Source organism: Canis lupus, chromosome X, assembly GCF_011100685.1.
Source record: "Canis lupus familiaris isolate Mischka breed German Shepherd chromosome X, alternate assembly UU_Cfam_GSD_1.0, whole genome shotgun sequence".
In the NCBI taxonomy this organism is placed as follows: domain Eukaryota; kingdom Metazoa; phylum Chordata; class Mammalia; order Carnivora; family Canidae; genus Canis; species Canis lupus.
The window spans coordinates 17,349,147-17,368,783 of NC_049260.1; the positions used below are offsets into that span (position 1 = coordinate 17,349,147).

At 34.4% G+C, this 19,637-nt stretch overlaps 1 protein-coding gene across 5 annotated transcripts in view; it reads left to right on the forward strand.

The window, feature by feature from the left end:
* Positions 1–19,637, forward strand: part of CNKSR2 (connector enhancer of kinase suppressor of Ras 2) — a 276,753-nt gene that overhangs the window by 85,903 nt on the left and 171,213 nt on the right. The gene's annotated exons all lie outside the window — the stretch shown is intronic.

Below are 19,637 nucleotides of genomic sequence, written 5' to 3' on the forward strand. Positions count from 1 at the left end.
TCATAAGTCTTGGGGCACCTAGGTGGCTCAGTTGGTTAAGCATCTGCCTTTGGCTCAAGTTATGATCCCAGGGTTCTGGGATGGAGCCCCATGTCAGACTCCCTGCTCAGCAGGGGGTCTGCTTCTCCCTCTCTCTCTGCCACTCCCCCTGCTTGTGTACTCTCTCTTCTCTGTCTCTCTCAAATAAATGAAATAAATCTTTTAAAAAATCGTAAGTCTGGTAGTCTCACATTTTAGTGAGGAAGATTGTATTGCCTTTCACAAAATGAAATTGCCCCATTTAGATAAAAATCTAAAACTTTTGCTCTAAGACACTGTTCTTTATTAGTACAACTATTAGTTTCACTTATATATTGCACATATGAAAGAATATATGTAATAGCTTTTAACAGTGGTCTATTTACATGACCTGGTTTTTTGCTTTCAATACTATCCAACCCAGGGATCCCCAAATCAAATGCCTTCAGGAGTACCGTAGCTAATATAAATGTTTGAATCAAGCCTGGCATAAGATAAGGAGAAACGTTAGAGTGGTGAATTGACTAGTACATATTTTACAATATTTAATTAAATGTAATAACAAAACACATCTAAGAAGTCTGAAGCCCGCAGTCATCATGCTGTGTAAGCCCCAATGTCAGCCTGTTGCCACTGCTTTCTTGGGTGCCTGCATTTGTTAACCTAGCCAGTGATGCAGAAAGAAAGCAGACAATAAAATAAGATGATACCGATGATTATTGGAGAAGTTGATGTTTTAATTTATTCTGCTCCCTGTCCTTTATTACCAGGGATAATTATAGGAAGGAGAATAACTTTGTGACTTTTAATTGTGGAACACATCATGATTATATCATGGCAGTGAGAAAGTCAGCAACTCCTTGTAACTCAGAGACATGGGTGGAGATTGTGAACATTTTTATGAGTTTTGAGATACCCTAACAGTCTCATTGCATGTCTTTATATTTGATATCAGTAAATTTAACTTCTGAATTTCAAAAATCTCAACTGGATAATGGGGAGAAGAGTGGCATTTTAGGACAAGGGTCAACAAACTTTTTGTAAAAGGTCAGATAGTGAGTATTTAAGGTTTTGTAGGCTATGTAGTGTGGGCTATCAGGGTCTGTTGTAACTACTCAACTCTGTTGTTAGAGTGCAAAAGCAGCCTTAGACAATGTGTAAATGAATGGGGGTTGCTATGTGCCTGTAAAACTTGTTTTGCAAAAAAAGCTGCAGGTTGGTTTTGGCCCATGGGCCATCTTTGGCTGACCTGTGTTGTAGGGCAGTGCTAGCCCAGTGTGCTCTCTGGACCAGTAGCATTATCATCACATGAAAACCTGTTAGAAATTCGAATATTGGTATACATCCCAAATGTACTGTGTGAGGGCCCAGGAATCTGCATGTTTGCTAGTTTTTGAAGTGATTCTGGTTCTCCTACATTGTTCTAGGGCCCAGGGGTAAAAGTAATAATATAATCTATGGGTTATTTTTCTTACAGCTCTTTGTTATCAATGATGTTTCTTAAAGATTTATTTCCTAAAACTCTATTTTTTAAAGGCATTAAACTAAACCAAAGATTTGAGATGTGGATAACAGATTATTAGTTTCTTCCTTTTTACTATGAGAGAGAAATTCTGTCTGATTTAGGGATACATATTACACAGTATTTGTATGATAACCTTGCATAGCCTTTTAATATAGATATGTGCTCAGTAGCAATCTATATTAAACAATCCCAATAATACAGAATTATTAAGTGCTACATGACCAGATCAGTGATAACTGTATTATGTGTGTTATTTAGGCTTCTTATTTATACATGAGACTCAAAACAGTTGACATGGTGGAATTAAATGTGAGGATTAAAAGTTTATTTTTCAACTTTGTATATATGAGAAACTCTTATTTATTGTCAGTTCTATGAGAATGCAATCCATCTGATATCAACTTGCAAAATAACTTCATTTACAAGCATAATTATGACAGAAAGTGGGTGTTTTTCAATTCTTGAGACTCCTCCAAACATCTGGACCTGGATAGCCTATTTAAAGTTTGCTTTTGAGTAATTGGCCAATTCTCCGTTGCCTTATAAACCAAGACTGCAAATCTAAATGACAATTATGATGTTTTCTTGGCAATCCTAAGGAAGAGTACTCAGGTGTATTCATTTTCTCTTAATTAATATACGATGTTTTCCCACATCAAAAAGGGATCAACAAAGTGATCTTGAAAGAAAATTAGCTTTACTTTAAGTATATAGAGTGAGGTTAGAATTCACAGACTCCAGAGCATACCTTTGTCATTCTAACCTTCAAATGTTACATTGAGAAGAATGGCCAAAATGATTTTTAGTGAATTAAGGTCTCCTGTAGAGAGATTGTCTGGTAGTGAAAGTATGGTTTGTGTCAGATGTGACTAGCTCCCACCCATTCTGCTATTTTAAGAACCTACCATCTAAGTAACAGGTGGTTCAGCTTTTGTTTCCAGTATGCATGAATACCTGCTATTGACAACTACTTCACAATGAACGTCTGCCATTCTGATATTGCCCACAGAGGCTTGTTTGTGCTCTCAGCAGGACTTTTAAATGCTGCACTCTGTGGCTCTACATTCTTCTTAGGAATTTGCTTCAAGGCATTAATGGTTTAAGTGTTTCTGTTTACAGGTCAGGAAACATTAGGTAGAATAGAGAGACATGCATTCAGAAGTTGAACTTTATGTATATTCTGACTTGACCACATACAGAATTATTGAAAACACTCCAAATAATTGAAATACTCCAAATATGCTCAGATGTAGAAGGACCTTCTGTACTCTCCACCCACTGTACACTCTGTTTAAAAGAGGATGCCTTACCCTTCTTAGGACATTTTGCTCTAACATTACTTGTTTCTATTTTTTAAGGTTCAGTAACTCATAACATTTGTCACAGTTCCTTTTATGTCACTCTCGTTTTCCCATCATATGTCCTATTCCATGTGTCACCTTTAAGATGTTTTTGAACAAAACCTCTTTAGCTAGCTGGTTTTGGTTCTTGCCTTGCCCATGCCATCTCAACTTGCACCTGACCATTTATCTTAATTCATCTACTTTAATTAGGTCTTTTCTGTTGTACCCTTTTAAAAAAAGATTTTATTTATTTATTTGAGAGAGACAGAGAGGGAGAGCGTGCACACAGGAGCAGGGGGAGGGGCAGACTCTCCATGGAGCCCTGATGTGGGACTCAATCCCAGGACCCTGGGATCACGACCTGAGCCAAAGGCAGACACTTAACCATCTGAGCCACCCAAGTGTCCCTTTTCTGTTGTACCTTAAAGGAAATGTTAAGTTACCAGTTTCTCTTAACAAAATACATCTTAAAAAAATAAAAAATAAAAAATAAAAATAAAACATCTTCATGACATCCTGATTTAATTTACTTATAAGTATAGGATCTGTCATTTTCATACTGGTCATCCCAAAGCTCAGCTTTAATTTTGTTACTTTTAGCAATTTTCTTCTATTTTCCAAATTGATTACAAACTCCTTTCTTTGGAATTTAAGAAGGTTCCAAGTGTATGGTCCTACCATAATATCAGTGTTATCTTCCAGTACTCCCACATATTTTAATTGGAGTCTAGTTTGTGTGGACAATTTATTGTTGATAAAATAGATTTTGTAAATAGAAAATCTACAAAATAGATTTTGTAGTCTCATCTTTTTATGGTATGGGTTCTCCTCAGAACATGCCCATACATCTAATTTCAACCTGGTAAAATTATATTCTATTCTTTAAGGCCTCTAGGAAGTGCCTTATTCATGAAACTGTTACTATTTCCCACAGTTCTTTGTACCATCTTTGTACCTAGACCATTTATTTTTAATGTAACTATTGATAAGGTTGAGATCAAATATACCACCTCACTGTTTGTCATCTATGTTTCCCATTTGTTCTTTGTTCTTTCTTTTTTCTGTTTTTATTATTTTTTTATGATTCCATTTTGTCCTCTTTGTTGACTTACTAGCTGTAATTCTTTACTGTGTGGGCAGATGTAGAAATCCCTTGAACTTACTTTACATAGCATTTCACATCTCACCTGTGTCAGTTATATATTCTGCTGTGAATAATAATGATCTAACTTCCATTAGATTATGAACTCCTTGAAGACAAAAACGGTGTCTTGCTCATTTTCATATATAGTAGGTGCTCATTACATACCTGTTAAAATAAATTGACCTGAGACCAAATTATCTATTCCTGGTGGCTAGCACATGCTCAAGAAAAAGTTGGAATTAAATGCTTGAATTGTTACTCATTTTATTTCATCTCCTGTGTGAATGCTGTAGTTCTGTTTCTGCTAGTTATGTAAAGAATCCCAGAAATATCCAAGATACCTATCACTTCACATCATAGTTTATTCATGAGTTAAAATAAGAGGATTGATCCTCATAACTACTTTCCAATGCTAGAATGAAAGTGAACAAAACTTCTGAAAAAACTTCTATGCAAATACAGAATACTAACAAAACACGTCTTTTAGAGGAAACTTAATTGATGTATTAGTGTCTGTAAATCATCTTTGAAATAATCCGTTATTTTTCTACTGTTATGTGATGTCATATCTTTGGCACCAAGTTTTTCTGGGTTCTGGTCTGTTATTACCTATCATAGCAATAGGAATGAGGTTGATGGATAAAATAATGAAATAAAATAAGTGTTTATTTCTTGATAATGAAACTATGAGTGATTTTATTTCATTTAGACTCTACTTCTCTATATTTTCCAAATTTTCTAAAATAAATATGAGTTGTCCGGAAAAAAATGAATGCTATATACATTAAAGGAATACTACTTTGTCTGATAAAAGAGCACAGCATAGACAAATACTTATTATATTTTAAAATAAATGGTGTAGTTTACAGTCAGTGTCCATCTAATGGTCTCATTCAGCCCTTGTATATACACTAATCACTGCATTCACTCAGAATTGTATGCAATATCTGAAGACAGGAATTAAACTTAAGCTACCAGTAAAAGAGGCCAATTTGAATAAGCAAAGTGTAGATTTAAAAAAATATATCTAGGGCATGCATTTATTACCAGTCTTTCAAGAAATCTCATCTGAACAGTTATGATGATAGTTATGCTTTGAAATATGCTGTACTTCAAATTATTTTTCACTCAACTTTAATTATTTTTATTCCCTTTGCAGCAAGAGGAGATGATCAATATCTAAAAATAAACTGTCACAAATAGCTTTTTTTTCCCTTCTTAACACAAAGGGGTGGTACTATGAAATAGGTGGAAAGTGCTTCTTGATATTGGCTACTCATGTTTAAAGTGGTGCTAACATTAGAGGAGAAAGAGAATATAAATTTATTTTAACAAGCTCTATTTGGGGGAATTTACTTAATCTACTCTGTTTTACTTATTTACAGTTGTGATGGGTTTAAAGAGGTCCCTCCCCCAACACTTTCCTTTCCATATAAGATTGGTTGTAATAACACATTACAGAAAAAGGGAGAACTAGTTTTAAAATTGTAAATGGAAAGAATTCTCAACTGAAGATTCATTTAGAGCACTGTCAGCAACTGAATCAGGAAAATGAGACAGGTACCCATGCATTTCTTGCCAGTATTGAAATAATTTCTATGATGCCTGCCCTAACGGGTAGCAGCTTGATCTAAAATTATTCTACTGTGCCATTTTTATATTTTCCACTTCAAACACAAAAATGATTATGCTAGTTAAGAAATAGACATGAAGGTATCAGTTTGCAAGATGAAGCATTGGTAGAATTCAGAATACTTGGGGCAAGGGACTCAGGATACGGCTAGTGAGTATTGGGAGACTTGAGGCTTAGCCCTGTTGCTTCATGAGCATTTCACCCTGGATAAACCATGTGCATTTGATTGTACCATCTATAAACAGAAGTAATTCTATTGTAAGAATTAAACTAGATGTATTAAAAATGGTTAAAAAATGTTAAGTGGAAAACAAAAGGAAAGTAATATTTATAAAATAAGTGAGAAATAAAGAGACTTGTTAAAAAGAATTAGAATAACTTTGTTTTAAATAATGAATATACACAAATTTTTTTCTCCATTTAGTGTTAGTTTCCTTTAGCTGCGTATACAGTGAAATCTGAATTACATGCTGAGAGAAAATTTCAACAGGTCCTGAAACATTTTAGATTAGATTTTGAAATGTTAAACCAGAAGGAAAAACGTCCTTTTAAAATTCTGGTTCTGGGATCCCTGGGTGGCGCAGTGGTTTGGCGCCTGCCTTTGGCCCAGGGCGCGATCCTGGAGACCCGGAATCGAATCCCACGTCAGGCTCCCGGTGCATGGAGCCTGCTTCTCCCTCTGCCTGTGTCTCTGCCTATCTCTCTCTCTCTCTCTGTGTGTGTGACTATCATAAATAAATAAAAATTTAAAAAATAAAAAAAAAAGATAAAATTCTGGTTCTGGTAATATACTTTTACCTGAAATGTCTTGTCTAAATTGTATATATTAGAATGTTTTCTTAATGAGCTTGCTCATTTTTCAGCATTTTTATTTTTTTTAAGATTTTATTTATTTATTCACAAGAGACACAGACTGAGGCAGAGACATAGGCAGAGGGAGGAGAAGCAGGCTTCATGCAGGGAGCCTGATGTGGGGACTTGATCCCAGGACTTCAGGATCATGCCCTGAGCCAAGGCAGATAGATGCTTAACTGCTGAGCCACCCAGGTGTCCCTTTTCAACCTTTTTAGATCCATTTTCCCTGTCCATGGGTATCACTGGCTTTTTGGATAGTGTTTGAAACATTGCTTTAGCTTACCATTCCCAGCTAAAAGTTGGGTTAAAAGGGGAAAAGATCAGTAGTCTTTCACATGGGACTGTTTAAATTAACTTCTGAAAAGTATTGCAAAGAAAAAGGAAATTCTAAAACCTTTCTTAAAATATCCTGTTTTAGGTATGTAATTATTAATACTACTGCTCAGTAAACACTTTCCTTCCTTATAAAGTTTGAAGAAATAGCATGTATTGTTCAAAAAATCTTAACTGAGAGAATCATCATCAAGAACTGAAAGTTTATTTGGATGTTGAAAGAGGTTTTATGGTCTTTATTTGCATTCATTCCATTGATGTGTACCATCAGTATAAAGGTTTATATGTAGTACATCTTGTAGTATAATTTTTTCTATATCTTTAAAATTACAAAAGTAATATCTACTTTATAGAAAAATTGGAGCAACGAAAAAAAAACACTGCTTGTAATCTTCTACTCAAAGATAATCCCTGTTATCATCTTGCCTATTTGATTTCACATTTAGTATTCTACCTTAATTTTTAAATTTTACTTCATTGTTCATATTACGACTCTTTAAAAAATCCAGTATAATTAGCATACAGTGTTATATTGTTTTCAGATGTACAATATAGTAATCCAACAATTCTATACATTACTCAGTATTCATCATGCTTGTACTCTTAATCTCCATCACCTATTTCACCCATCCCCCGACCTATCTCCCCTCTGGTAACCATCAGTTTGTTCTCTGTTTAAGAGTCCGTTTGTCTCCCTTTTTATGTGTTCGTTTTGTTTTCTTAAATTCCATGTGTGAGTGAAATGATATGGTATTTGTCTTTCTCTGACTAACTTATTTCAGTTAGTGTTATATCCTCTAGCTTTACCCATGTTGTTGCAAATGGCAAGATTTCAATTGTTTTTATGACTGAGTAATATTGAATTGTAAATATATATACCACTAATTCTTTATCCATTCATCTATCAGTGGACAGTTGGGCTGATTCCGTATCTTGGCTATTGTAAGTAATGCTGAAATAAACATAGGAGAACATGCATCTTGTTGAATTAGTGTTTTTATATTCTTTAGGACTTTGGGTTTTTTAAAGTTTATAAAATAACAATATTCATTAATTTTTTAAAATACAGAAAACTATAAAGAAGAATATTTACAGACATCCCAACCTAAGCACCAGAAACAACTGTGCTATTGCTCTGAGCTTTACTATAATAAATATCTGTATTTAAATTGTTAGTCTGACTTCCTTACAATTCATTTGTTCCATTATGCAGTACATTTACCTGTCAGATATATTTTATTTCTTTTATTTTTTAAATTGAATTGTTATTATTTTTCTTATTTTTAAAATTGAAGTGTAATTGACATAAAATATCCTATTAGTTTCAAGTATGCAGCATAGTGATTTGCTATTTCTATGCATGATGAAATGAGCCTCACAGTAAGTCTAGTTGCCATCTGTCACCGTGCAGTTATTACAGTATTACTGACTATATCTCCTATGCTGTACATTATATTCCCATGACTTACTTATTTTATAACTGGAAGTTTGTACCTCTTAATCCCCTTTACTTATTTTGCTTGTCTTCCTGACTTCTCCCCACTCTGGTAACCAATGGTATGTTTCCTGTATCTATGAGTCCATTTCTGTTTTGTTTTGGTTTTTGTTTGCTTGATTTTTTAGATTTCACATATAAGAGAAATCATATAGGATTTGTCTTTCTCTCTCTAACTTATTGCAATTAGCATAATGCCCTCTAGGACTATCCATGTTGTTACATATGGCAAGATTTCATTCTCTTTTATGGTGGTGTAATATTCCATTGTGTATGTATACACACACACACACAGAACATCTTTATCTACTCATCTATGGATAGACATTTAGTTTGCTTCCTTATCTCAGCTATTGTAAATAATGCTGCAGTGAACATAGGGGTACACATATCTCTTCAAATTGGTGTTACATTTTCTTTGGATAAATACCCAGAATTGGAATTGCCAACTTGAGCAGTGTTATTTTATTTTTAAGTCTTTATTCAAGAAAATGAAAAAATATTCTTCAAAGATCAATATTGAAAGTGTTTATTTTTGATGGACAACTCCCTCTAAATTATGTATGTGTGTTTTCCAATCACTTTTCTTACCTTTACACTATTTTAAATACAAATCAATAAAAGTAAATTATTTGCAAAGTATTTTCTAAATGTTCATTTTTAAATAAAAATATAAATGAGCATATTAAGTATATTGCTCTTTTTATTTTTTTTATTATTATTTTATTTTTTTTTAGTGACTTATTTTTTTTTTTATTGGTGTTCAATTTACTAACATACAGAATAACACCCAGTGCCCGTCACCCATTCACTCCCACCCCCCGCCCTCCTCCCCTTCTACCACCCCTAGTTCGTTTGAGATACCACCTCACACCAGTGAGAATGGGGAAAATTAACAAGGCAGGAAACAACAAATGTTGGAGAGGATGCGGAGAAAAGGGAACCCTCTTACACTGTTGGTGGGAATGTGAACTGGTGCAGCCACTCTGGAAAACTGTGTGGAGGTTCCTCAAACAGTTAAAAATATACCTGCCCTACGACCCAGCAATTGCACTGTTGGGGATTTACCCCAAAGATACAAATGCAATGAAACGCCGGGACACCTGCACCCCGATGTTTCTAGCAGCAATGGCCAGTATTGCTCTTTTTAAAACATATTCCTGCTTGAATTTAATCTCTCCTGTTTTAAGCAGGTTATTGAGTTATTTACTCAAGATAAATACTTGAGAGAAAAGAAGAGCCTTTTTAGGACTTATTGAATGGGTATTTGTGGTTTAGATTCTTAGAGCATATTATTTGTGAATATTAAAAAATAAAAATAAAAAACAAAGGTTGCAGAATTTTTAAAAATTCTTCAAAAATAGCCTAAAGGTGATTTTTAAATTTTCATTACAGATTTATAGAAGGAAATTTGGCCTATAAATTTTCTGACAATAGCTATTGTATTTTGCTTCATTATATTTTATCTGTATTAATAGTACCTCCTTTACCTTCTTGGTTGATATTTTATTTGTTTTGTTTTGTTTTTTAAGAAAAACATTCACCAAAAAGATTTAAAAAAAAAAGAAAAACGTTCACCCACTATGGAGCCCAACATGAGTCTTGAATTCACAACACTGAGATCAAGACCTGAGCTGAGATCAAGAGTTGGACGCTTAACCATCTGAGCCACCCACTCACCTCTTGGTTGACATTTTATATCATTTACTCTTACATTTTATGGCAAAATAGTGTAGTGGGCTTTGATATAAAGTATATCTGAGTTCATCATCCTGGCTCTGCTTTTTGACACCCTGTATGAACTTGGACAAATTGCTTCATATTTCTGATACACTTTTGTTTTATCTGTAAAAGTGGATCATACCTTGTTGAATTATAGTAGGGTCTGTAAAAGTGGATCATACCTTGTTGGATTATAGTAGGGTAGTTGTGAATAATGGAAATTGATCTAGCCCATAAACTGGCATTCAGTGGGAGCTTAATAAATGGCCATTTTATTTTTTTATAATAAATTTATTTTTTATTGGTGTTCAATTTGCCAACTTACAGAATAACACCCAGTGCTCATCCCGTCAAGTGCCCCCCTCAGTGCCCGTCACCCATTCACCCCCACCCCCTGCCCTCCTCCCCTTCCACCACCCCTAGTTCGTTTCCCAGAGTTAGGAGGCTTTATGTTCTGTCTCCCTTTCTGATATTTCCCACACACTTCTTCTCCCTTCCCTTATATTCCCTTTCACTATTATTTATATTCCCCAAATGAATGAGACCATATAATGTTTGTCCTCCGATTGACTTACTTCACTCAGCATAATACCTTCCAGTTCCATCCATGTTGATGCAAATGGTGGGTATTTGTCATTTCTAATGGCTGAGTAATATTCCATTGTATACATAAACCTCATCTTCTTTATAAATGACCATTTTAGTTACCTTCTAAAGCAAAAGAGCCCTTAGTAACTCTAAACTCAGGTAGTTTTTGCTCTGCAAAAATGTGAAGGAGTGATGTTCTGCTTACTTTTGATTTTGAGTAGCAGTAAAGAAAGACCTATTTCTAGAATGAGTGCTTTTTTAAAAAGGACTTTGGTTTAATTTGGGATGTTCTTTAGATTTTAATGCAAAGTGATTATTGTGCCTCATATTCTGGAAGATATTTTGATGTAATACAGGAGTGAATTTTGATCACCTGTGAACTTGCCATCCCTATCCCATATTCACATTACCTAGAGTTGAAAACGGAGAACTCAAAACATGTAAAGGTACAATGCCCACAAATACTCAGTCCTACAGAATGCATGTTGTAAAAGGGTTAGGTTATTAAGATTCAAGTAGTAAATCTATGTAAAATTCTAAAGTGAGGAGATAAATTTTACTGGGGTAGGCATGGTATATATTCTGTGGTTCATGTAGTCAGTATTAAACCCTATAAAAGTCGAGCCAGGATAGCCTCTCATTCATCTCAGATAGAACTTTAAATACTATTTTTGCTATATTAGGGTTAGTGTTTAAACCTTCCTGAATCAGACATTCTAGGTGACCTGAAAATTGGACTGAGACTCTTGAGATTGAAACTGGGGCATTTCAGACAGAAAACCAGGACAAGTTTTATGTGTAAATTTTAAACAATATGGATTATATTACTTAGCATACTTGTTGATGGAATTATGAAAGGTCATTCTGGGTTTTTTACTTTGTATTTAAACAAAGTGTATTTAGTTCATTATAATTATACTTAATCCTTTTTTTCTTCAGCTGTTTTAGTTGATTATGAAGTAGCAAAACCATTATCTTTTAAAAATTTCTCTATATAATCCTAATATAGTGAATCAGAAGTTAAATCAGAAGTTAAATTCTTAAAAATTTAAAAATTTCTCTATATAATCCTAATATAGTGAATCAGAAGTTAAATTTAAAACAACTAAGCATAGTGCCTAGATAACTTGAGAACTTTTAGTCCAAAGACAAATATAAAACTAAAAATATATAAAATTTGGAAAGCTGAAATTATATTATATATGTATGCCTGTATCTCTTAAAAGTCCTAGAATATAGTCTTATAATCAAAATAAATATAAATACACACACACACACAAATCCTCATTCTTGAGGTAAAAATATAAAATGTCTATTGGTAGTAGGCCTTTTCTGAAGGCCAGAATGAAAAGATAAATCAGAGTGGTGAGATTACTCCATGCTAAGACACTAGAAAAGCACTATTTAGAACACTGGGATATAACCACTTATTCTTCCAGCTTTCTGACACTGGCCTAACTTGTGAACAAAAACTTAAAAACTTGCATATATTATGTGAAAATTATACTGAAATAAACTGTTTTAATAGCTTTATTCTTTTGAAAACATAGACTATATCATATTACATGAGCATCCTGCCAAAATACTTTAAGATATAGGCAGTATCACCATCAGCAATAACAGAAGAACTAGGGGTATGGTATATTATACTAATCCAATTATTTTACATGGCAAATGACAGGATACTATTTCTCAGACGTTTGTTTTCTTTTGTATATTTTAAAATTTATGTAAAACTTCATATATATATATACAAAAGAATGCATGTAATATATATTATGAATAATAATCATAAATCAAATACTCATGAATCTATCATCTAATAAGTAAAACATTAACAATATTGTTTTAGTACATTTGTGCTAAAGCACCCTGCCTCTTCTCAGGGTGTCTATTGGATTTTTTCCCTTAAAATAGGGCTTTTAAAAAATATTTTATTTATTTATTTATTTATTTATTTATTTATTTATTTATTTAGGAAAGATAGTGTGAGTCAGGGGTAGGGGTAGGGAGGAGAAGGAGAGGGACAAGCAGACTCCACATTGAGCATGGAACCTAATACAGGGCTCAATCTCATGACCCTGAGGTCATGACCTGAGCTGAAATCAAGATCAGACACTTAACCAACGGACCCACAAGGCTTCCCTTCTTAAAATAGTATTATATACTTTTCTAAACATCTCATTTAATTATGCTTGTCTTTGAGCTTTGTAAAAATGATATCACTGTGCATATTACTTTTTTCACTTGATTTGTGTTTCTGAACTCATTTATATTTTGTCCATTTACTGTAGTTCATTCACTTTTGCTCCATACATACATAACTGTGTGTATACGCCAATATATTTATTCATTTTCCTGACCATGGGCATTTGAACATATACCTACTTTCAAATATATTACATGGGAGGGTAATTGCTATGTTATACAGTATGCACATGCTTATTTTTATAATTGTATCACATCCTATTCTGAAAGTTTTATTGCTTATTTATGTAATGTACTTTCATTGTCTTCCTACTCTCTGAATTACAATATGTTTGCCATGCTGTCCTATGATGTATTTCACCTTTCAAGAGGCTATTAAAAGTTTTTCACAAAGACCCTAAAAAGATAGAACTTTTACCATTGTTGCTATGTTATGTACATGGAAGCAAATAGACAAAGATGGGTTACATGATTCTTATCCCTACAGGTGATAAAATAGACTTCAGAAGAGAGTCCCTGATATGTTACCATTTGTCTTGTACCATGATGATTCTTTTTAAAAAATGAAATCAAGAGTAACACCAATCCATTTAAGAAAAGATTTGCTGTGGGAGACTTGCTGAAGGCAGGTATCTGCTTTATGCATCTCTGTGTCCGCAGTACCTAGCAAACAAATGTTTGTTGAAAGAATAAAAGGACTCATTTTCCCCTTAAAATTCCACCAAAAAAGGGCTACAGATTGTAGATTTAGTGCTGTTAACTTACTGTAATGCTGATGAAGACCTAAAGAGAACTAAACACACACACACACACAAAATTATTTTCAAAGTTGATGAATTACAGCTATATTGTCATTATTACAAATACACAATTATTCCTTTAAATTTTAAGGCCTCTTCTTCCTACTCCTTCTCCTATTAATCCTTGCAACTCCAGGAAGATGAGTGGGGGAGGCAGGAAACAGTGGTGACAGTACCCGTCTCTTCCATGAGACAGGTAATGAGCTAGTGAATTGTGGAGGAGAGAGGAGAGGAGAGAAGTTAGGTTCTCATGGAGAGGATCAGAACCTAGGAGGAGAGGGCTGGTTTTGGAGCTAGAAAAGGTTACCATTACTGTCCAGTCTGCTCAGCCTCCTCCAATAAATCCATGTGTACGTTTCTGAATATCAAGTAGAAAGCTTTTCTAGCTTAAAAATTTCAGTTTTGATTTGATACCAAATTTGGAAACCTCAGCCGTAAAGGAATATAGAATATAATGCTGTGAGACTATGTAATGCCAGAGTAGGGAGTTATAAAAGTACCTAAGCAAGAAAAATCAAAAGATTTGATTAGATACTTTTATTGGTCCTGGTTCTGTAACTATTTTATGTGTCTTGCTACAGTTTAAGTGCTATCCCTAAAGGCATTTAGAAATGCCTTTTGAAATGTCTACAGTGGCACTATTCAGCAGTTACTAATAATATAACTGTTAATTTCCATTTTAATGTCTTACTGTTTTCCACAGCCCTCCTCACCCTACTAAATATCTCGCTAGGCTTTCTGTTTCTTCCCTTTTAACTGTCTACAGAAGTATTTTCCTGCTCTCTCCCAACTGAACTGCCTTTTAGAATTGAAATGTATACTGCCCTGGGCTCTTCTGTTCATTTTTGTTCTCCTTCCTCAAACCATATCTAAATCCTTCAAACCATATCTAAATAACTTATTCTTTATGACATTTTTAAAAATTATTAGCAAGAACAAAAGGTCTATATGAAGTTTAATGGGCAGGGAATAATAACACTGCTATTTTGAGATTGTCCAAGTGCTTTTACAACATATTATCAGCATCAGATTTGTTCTTCACAATAATCTAGTGAAGGAGGTAAACCAGATGTCATTATCTCAGTTTTGTAAGTGAGTAATGGAATTTCAGAGAGGAAAAATGACATAATGAGTGACATGGCCAGGGCTTAGATCCATGCTTTAACATTGTTTGTAATGCTTTCTGCTCATTGTTCCTCAAGTTTGGCTTTACCTTAGATTTAAGTGAGGAGTTTTTTAAAAGCACTGGTATCTGTGCCCCATAACTTATTAAATTAGGCTCTTTATCGTGAGGGTTGGCATCAGTAGTTTTTAAATGATGCCTCCAGTGATTCTAATATGGAGCCAAAATTGATAACAACTGTGCTCATACTTAACTGGTTTAGTATGTGATGAGTATGAGATGAAAAGATAATGTATGTGTTCAAGAATGGTGTTTTCTCAAAGGCTGGTCCATGAGTATGATTTACCTGGGGAAGCTTGTTAAGATGCAGATTTCCCAGACTCCACCATAGGTTGAATGACTGAGAACTGTAGATCAGTAGGTCCAAGTATTTATAGGTAATAATAGCCCAGAGGCCACACACTTATAAAAGAGGCTAGTTAAGTTTTGATTTTAAAACTCTAGTTATCAATTGTTCATAGTCAATCAGTGTCATAAATGCATATCCAAAAGGATTAAACATGTTCTTTATCAAGCATAAGATATTAATGAAAACCATCATTGTGCATTTGTAATAAATGGAAAATCAGTGTTAGAAACTAATGTTAAACTAACCAGGGTTATTAAAATAAAAAGAAATAATAATAACATTTTAGCATGTTATGAATCCTTATCCATTACATGGATTATCATCAAATCATTACAAACATACATTTTCACACTCGTGAAATATTAAAGCATACTGAAAAAATAGAGAGAGCTACTAGTTGTAGGCACCAATATTCTAAGGCATTTGTCTCTGCTAACAAAGTAGCTTTTAATAACCCAGGCCCTTTGGGTTGGATCAGAATGACCCCCAGTATCAGATAATTCAGGTGAAATTAGGCCCTAAAACAAGTGAGATAATGGACTGAAATTATAATTTATAGTGGCAGGTTGAAGAACTGGTCAGAATTAAGTAATTAGGACAAGTGAGAATGAATTAGACGAATAAAATGAGGCAAAAATTATATATAAAAACAAAATAGTGAAAGACTAGATTTGCACAAAGTTAAGAGAATGTAATCTGAGGCTGCCTGCAAATTGCAGTATGTGAAGAGTGACATAGCATCTCTGAAAAGTAGCATATTTCCTGAAATGAAGTACAGCATGTAAAATTCATGAAATGGGGACACCTGGCTGGCTCAATCTGTAGAGCAAGTGACTCTCAATCTCAGAGTTGTGAGTTCAAGCCACACATTGAACCTAGAGCTTACATTAAAAAATCATGGGATAGGGATGCCTGGGTGGCTCAGTGGTTGAGCATCTGCCTTCAGCTCAGGGTGTGATCCCAGGGTTCCAGTATTGAGTCCTGCCTCAGGCCCTCTGCATGGAGCCTGCTTCTCCCTCTGCCTATGTCTCTGCCTTCTCTCTGTGTCTCTCATGAATGAATAAATAAAAAATCTTTTTAAAAAATCATGGGATAGTTATTGCATAAAACTGCATTGGTTAGGTCTTCATTTTCATGTATATTCTAGTTTTTCTCCTTGTATTTGGTGGAAGATTGTATTAGTCAAGTTAAACTAGATTATGCTGCAATAGTAAACAACCTGAAAATATTTGTGCTTTTACTATCACTCATGTCTAGTGCTGATGCTTCATGTCCATCCTAGATTGATATAGCTCTATTCCACATTCTCCTCACCTCAAGTCCCAGACTAGCCTCTTATTGAACACTATTGGTCATCACAGCAGAAAGGAAAAAACATGATGTGACAATGCACCAGTTCTTAATGTTTCTGCATGCAAGTGAGACACAGCACTTCTGCTCATATTTCACTGGACAAAGTAAGTCATATAGCCGTCGCTGACTTCAGTGGCTACAAGAAGTTTACCTTTTTCTTTAAAAAATGGAATGCATATGTAGAAATCATAATACAAATTTGACACAAGAATGAATCTATAAAGAATTCTAGTATAACATTATGCTAGAATTCGAAGGATAGTAATCTTGTTTATTTGAAAATGAGGAAAGTACCATAAAATTAAATTATGTAGAAAAACTTAAATATCCAAAAACTGTGTTAGTAAAAGTTGAGTTTGAGAATTTTTTCTCTCTCCTCAATGATGTGTTTATGTGCATTGGTGTGTCTCTTAGTATTTTAAGTATAACCTACTGCAATATTGGTGGTAGGTTTGGTGAAAGAGGGAAGACCTTTTGAAGTTCTTCAAAGCATAATATTCAGTCTTATAATGACTCAGTATTACTACTAGGAAGCCCTAAATGGATAGTGATTATTTATGATAAAGAATTTTGAGGGTGTACAAAATTAAGCCTAGATGTAGGCTTTACTATTACTTGGATAATTTGGTATTTATTAGAATTTAAGTATATTATTGTCATCAGTGATCTAAAAATTTTTATTGAGCGCCTGAGTATCAATGTTACCTTTTCAGATGTAGCACATAGTGAAAAGAAATGCTTCCATTTTGTCCAAGAATATGCCATCTAATTAGATAAAAGGGACAAAGATATATGGACTAAGGAATTTTTAAAATTGATACTTAGAATTTGTTTCAGATATACCATAATTTCCATTTATTTTCTGGCAACCTAGTGAATGATCTTGAACTGATGAAGTAATGTTTAATTTATATTTTCATTTATGATGGGTCATGGTATTTATCTTTGCTTGAACTCCTTAGTTGAATTTGTCACAAGGGAAAAATTGTCTCTCATCACTTAGACCCTATAGATTTTCTTTCCTTTATGATATATTTGATGGTCATTACAGTAAATAACTTGAACATCTGGAAGCTAGAGAGGCTCTTTATTAAAAAGAAATACTAGCTTTATAGTATGAACATAAAATTCTTGATATCTTTTAAATAATATGAATCTTCATGCATGCAGGGAAAGCCCAATTATTTTGTTGAAAATATCTGCTTAGATCATGCAGATTAACATTTAAAACTGAAACTCAGTCTATTTTGGTACAAAATCAGAGTGTAAAGAAACTAAATGTACTGTATAAGTTTGGCAATTGGCAATTAAAAAAAAAAAAGGCTTTAGGGCAGCTCGGGTAGCTCAGCGGTTTAGCACTGCCTTCAGCCCAGGGCTTGATCCTGGAGACCCGGGATCGAGTTCCACGTCGGGCTCCCTGCGTGGAGCCTGCTTCTCCCTCTGTCTGTGTCTCTGCCTCTCTCTCTCTCTCTCTTACTCCCTCTCTCATGAATAAATAAATAAAATCTTTAAAAAAATAAATAAATAAAAATTTTAAAAGGCTTTAAGTTTCATTTTTGTACCTAATCTCAAGCCAATGTGAATGTTTATTATGGAACATGAAAATAAAGAATCAATGGACTCAAATATCCATAACTGATAAATTTAGACTATATTTATAGAATATACAGAGCACTTTGAGAAATCAAAAGAGACAGTACAGTTCCTTCTTTGAAAATACTGACCATCTAATGGGAGAGAATAAGACTAACAGATTTCTGATGGAAACAAAATATGTGCAGTTAGTATGTAGTACATAGGCCTTTCAAAAATATTTAGGTTTTGACTCAAGACCTGCAGGGTAAACAAACTTAGCTCATGGTGGAGATTAGCTCACTGCTTCTTCAGGTTGTCCAAACGAAGTTATTAAAGTTACAGGGATCACAGTCTTACCCTAATGAGTTTTCTAGTTATTAATACCTTGATTTGACATTTATACTTTTTTATTCTTTTTGACACTTCAATCTTAATAAGCCTCAGTGGTTTTTGGATTTGTTACAGAGCTATTTGAATGCTGAAAAAAACAATCACCTTTACTTCTATGTACATTGCCAAGTCTCTATGTGCTAAAAGATTAGTTTTCACACCCATTCAACATTTGGAACAGTGGTCTTTCATTGTGAAGTGAAGACTAGAGTGATTAAAGCCAGGTTGAGGGGGTGTCTGGTTGGCCAGGTCAGTTAGGCATCTGATTTAGGATTTCAGCTCAGTTTGTGATCTCAGAGTCTTTGTGATCAAGCCCCATCCCTGGCTCTGCTCTCAGTGGGGTGTCTGCTTTCCTTCTCCTTCTCCCGCTGCCCTCACTCCACTTGTGCTCTCTCTTAATCTCTCAAATAAATAAATTAATTAATTAATATTTTTAAAAAGCCAGATGGGGCTTCATTTTAGATAGCCTCTTGGGGGAAGAGAATTGGAGCAGAATTTTGAAAAGCAATATGGTGCAAGGTGCAAAAGAATATGGCTATGTTCACTGATAGAAAAACTATAGATGGCCATAAGGTCATGCCCAGTCAGTTCTCCCATCTCTTGTTTATTGCTCTTCGTATGTTACAACTCAATACCTTATTTAACCTAATGAAAATCTTAGCCAATTCTTTTAAAATGGGTCATTTTAGTGGAACCTAGGTGGCTCAGTCAGGTAAGCATCTGCCTTCAGCTCAAGTCATGTTCCTGGGGGTCCTGGGATTGAGCCCCACGTCAGGCTCCCTGCTCAATGAGGAGCCTGCTTCTCCCTCTCCCTCTGCTTGCAGCTCCCCTTGCTTGTGCTCTATCTCTCTCTCTCTTCCTCTGTCAAAGAAATAAATAAAATCTTTTTTTAATGGGTCATTTAAAAATTTCAAGAGGGGTGCCTGGGTAGCTCAGTCAGTTAAGCATCCGACTCTTGGTCTCAACTCAGGTTATCATCTCCCAGTTGTGAGATCAAGCCCTGCTTTAGGACCTGCCCTCAGCAGAGGAGTCTGCTTCAGATTCTTTCTCCCTCTCCCTCTGCTTTTCCCTGCACCTCTCATGCTCTCTCTCTCTAAAATAGATAAATAAATAATGTCTTTAA